Below are 3,994 nucleotides of genomic sequence, written 5' to 3' on the forward strand. Positions count from 1 at the left end.
AATTTGATTTCTAGATAAGTATAAGATTATTCAGGTTCTTTCTTCTTCTGAATTTTGAGTTTGTTACTTTTAAGAAATTGGTTCATTACTTCTAAATTTCTAAGTGTATGTGGACAGAACTGTTCACTGTTTTCTTTATTACCATTTCAATGTGTGCAGAGTCTGTAGTGATAGCTCCTTTTTCATCTTTCATGTGACAATTTATGTCTTTTTTTCTGCTTTTCTTTGTAAGTCTGGTTAGTGGTTTATCTGCTTTGTTGATCTTTGCAAAGAATCTCCTTTTCATTTTATTGATTTTTTCTATTATTTTTGTTTTCAATTTATTATTGCATTTATTAGGTCTTCCTTCTGCTTGCTATGGAATTATTTGCTCTTATTTTTGTTGTTTCTTAAGGAAGAGGCTTAAATTGTTGATTTAAGATCTTTGTTTCCAATAAGCATTGAGTGCTACAGATTTCCAACTAAATACTGCTTAAGTTGTATCCTATGCATTTTGGTGTGTTGGATTTTATTTTTATTCAATTCAAAATATTTTCTAATTTCCCTTAGGACAACTTTTAATGTCTTTGCCTGATAATTCTAACATTAGTGTCTGTTTGGGGTTGGTTTTGATTGATTTTTCTCCTCACTGTGGGTCCGATTTTCACCTTTCCATGCCTGGTAATTTGTGATGGGATGCTAAGTATTTTGGATTTTGCCTTGTTGAGTCCTGGATGTTTTTGTAAACATTCTTGCACTTTGTTCTGGGACAGGGTTAAGTTACTTGGAAATAGTTTGTTCTTTGTGGGACTTGCTTTTAAGCTTTGTTGGATGGGGCCAGATCAGCATTTGGTTAGGATTTGTTATTCCCCATTCTGAGTAAGACCCTTCTGAGTAATGCACCTGATGCCCTGTGAATTAGGTTTTTCTTCACTCTGACTATGGAGATCATCTGCTATTTCTAGTAGCACATGAGCTCTAGAAAGTGTTTCTTCTAATTCTTTTTAGTGCTTTCCCCACCCCAGGCTTCAGTTAGTTTTTCCACATGCATTAAGTTCAGTTCTCCGCTCAATAATCAAGGGGACTCTCAGCAAATCTCTGGAGTGTCCTGTCCATGTAGTTCTCTCCTCTGGTACTCTGCCAAGGGATTAGCTCCTTTTGCCCTCTTGATTGAACTTCGACCTCTGTGCTCTCAACTCAAGGAGTCTGCCACACTCTGCCTCAGTTCCCTCTTCCTACATCAGTGGCCTGGCATATTTCTCCAGACTATAAACTGAGGTAACCGTAGGCTTATACTGATTGTTTGGGTAATGATAAGATACATGTTATTGCCCCCTAGGTGTTTACAGAAGTGTTTGGAAGGGAAGGTCAGTTGAGTGCAGGAGGACAAGGACATATCAGGTTAGTTCGCCAATAAGGATTTTGGAGTCTCAGAGCATGATGGCAGCACATGAGTGGATTCCATGTGAGTCAGATTCCAAGAACTTCAGTAAAATGGGAGAGTGATGTCATCATAATCACCAGCATTGTCATCATCTTCACCACCGCTATTTTATAGAGCCCACACTCTGAGGTAGGGGTAGAAACTTCATTCATGTGCGTTACTGAATTAATCCCAGTAGGGACACACAAAAGCTCTCCTCAGATCATAGCATAGTGACTAGTGGTCCCACCTGCTGCCCTCTGAATTCACCATTGTGTTCCCTGCACTTCCCACAGCCTCCCCCTCTCCTGCCCCCACCAGCGACCGAGTGCAGCAGGGAGCAGGGATAATAACACAGACCCAATACTGTTGGACAAAAGTGATTTTTGGTTCCAGGACTTTGGTTTTGCTGAAACTTCCTTAGAAGTGTACTGTAATCCAAGGCTTTCCTTACACAAACTTCCTTCTTTGCCTTCCTCCCCCATAGCATCATTCAGACCCACTTTGTCACCTGATAGCTCTCTTAGCCTCCCTCACTTCCGCTCTTTCCCTCCCAGGCATTTTCCCCAATAAAGCCTCTCGCATGTGTAATCTGTCTTCTGTCTGCTTCCTTAACTATTATGTTCCTCAAATAACTCTAGGAGGCAGGAATACTATTTGTTATGGACTGACCTGTGTCTCCCTAAAATTCATATGTTGACATCCTAACCCCCAATGTGACTATATTTAGAGATACGGCCTATCAGGAGGTAATTCAGATTATAGGAGGCCATAAGGGTGGGGCCCTCACCTAATAGGCCTGGTGTCCTTTAAGAAGAGGAAGAGACCCCAAAGATCTCCCCTTCACTGTGTGCACAGAGGAAAGGCCATGGGAGGACACAGAAGGTGGCCATCTGTAAGACAGGAAGGGAGTCTCACCAGAAACCAGCCCTGCCGGCACCTAGATCGTAGACTTCTGGCCTCTGAAACCGTGAGAAAATAACTCTCTTTTGTTTAAGCCACCCTGTGTGTGATATTTTGTTGTGCCGGCCCAAGCAGATGAATACCCCATTGTTGTGTCCATTGTACAGAGGGGCAAACTGAGGATTGGAAGGAGAGGTAACTACTCAAGGACACACAAGTCCTAACTGGCTGAACTCGTATTAGATCCAAGGGCAGGGTGACTATAAAAATGGCTCGTCGTAACCATGCCATCCTGGCACTCCCTGGGCCATGGAGGACGCGGAGATGCCGGCTTCACTACAGGACGAGCTCCAAATGAGGATGAACTATAGAAGGAAGGCTCGGGACGAGGTGGGAGAGGGTCTGGAGAATTCTCACCCGGCCTCCTATCTGTCAAAGACGTAGGGCTCAGCCAGAGGCGCACGGGGAGCCCCTAGAGCAAGCATGTGTCCTCGAGGTGGAGGTCGCCGAGGCTTCCTTTGAGGTGTGAGCTTCAAGCCTTCAACCCCAGGCGGCAGCAACAACCAGCTGGGAGGTGAGGTGGTAACTCCACAGGCGGGGGTGGCGCCGGAGGAGGATGTGGAGAGGGCGAGGCCTGGGAGGCTCTCACAAAGGCCAAGAGCAAGGACCTCCTGAACATGTGGTTTTATCAGGAGAGTTCTTGCATCCCTGTGATGATGACAAAAATAAGGCGCCTTATTGCTCCAGTGCATTTAGAGAACGAAGGACAAAGGGGTAAAGTAGATGAAATCTTCGGACAGCTTAGAGATTTTTTTATTTTTCAGTTAAATTTTCAGAAAATATGAAAGCATCTTCCTTTTTAAAAAACTGCAGAAGTGGGGCGCCTGGGTGGTTCAGTGGGTGAAGCGTCTGCCTTCGGCTCGGGTCCTGATCTCTGGGTCCTGGGATCGAGCCCTGCATCGGGCTCCCTGCTTGGCGGGGAGTCTGCTTCTCCCTCTCCCTCTGCCTCTCCCCCTGCTCGTGGGCTCTCTCTCTCTCTCTGTATCTCTCTGTCTCAAATGAATAAAAATTAAAAAAAAAAAGAATAAAAATAAAAAGATAAAACACTACAAAAGTTTTATATAGACCTATAGAAACAGCTACCACTGCAGAGGTTTTGACCTCGATCTCCAGATGAGAAGGACCTCCGAGATATGGAGGCAGGAGAGGTGGAAGAGGAGGGAGACAAGGAAGTGGTAGAGGTGGGGGTTTTAGGGGAGGTGGAGGCCTCAGAGGAGGAACAGGGGCAGTGGTTTCAGAGGGGGAGGACATGAAATATAACAGTTGGCAGAGAAACTTCCAGCGTGATCTACTTCTATGGATCAGAAACTTGTTCCTTGAGCCCATCTTGAAGAACTGGTCATTTCACACCAGTGGAACTAAAATGTCAACACCACGCAAAAGTTAGTGCAACAACATAGAGGCAATGTTGCTCTAAAAGAGAATCAACAAGTGTTTTTGTTTTATTTTTTAAATAAAGATTTTATTTATTTATTTGACAGAGAGACATAGCAAGAGCAGGAACACAAGCAGGGGGAGTGGTAGAGGGAGAAGCAGGCTTCCCGCCGAGCAGGGAGCCCCATGCGGGGCTCGATCCCAGGACCCCGGAATCATGACCTGGGCTGAAGGCAGATGCTTAACAACTGAGCC

At 44.8% G+C, this 3,994-nt stretch overlaps 1 pseudogene; it reads left to right on the forward strand.

The window, feature by feature from the left end:
* Positions 1 to 343: 343 nt before the first annotated feature.
* LOC118005482 lies at positions 344 to 3,625 on the forward strand (annotated as a pseudogene).
* The last annotated feature ends 369 nt before the right edge of the window (positions 3,626 to 3,994 follow it).

Source organism: Mirounga leonina, unplaced genomic scaffold (genome assembly GCF_011800145.1).
Source record: "Mirounga leonina isolate KUSES-001 unplaced genomic scaffold, KU_Mleo_1.0 Mir_94, whole genome shotgun sequence".
Taxonomy (NCBI): Eukaryota; Metazoa; Chordata; class Mammalia; order Carnivora; family Phocidae; genus Mirounga; species Mirounga leonina.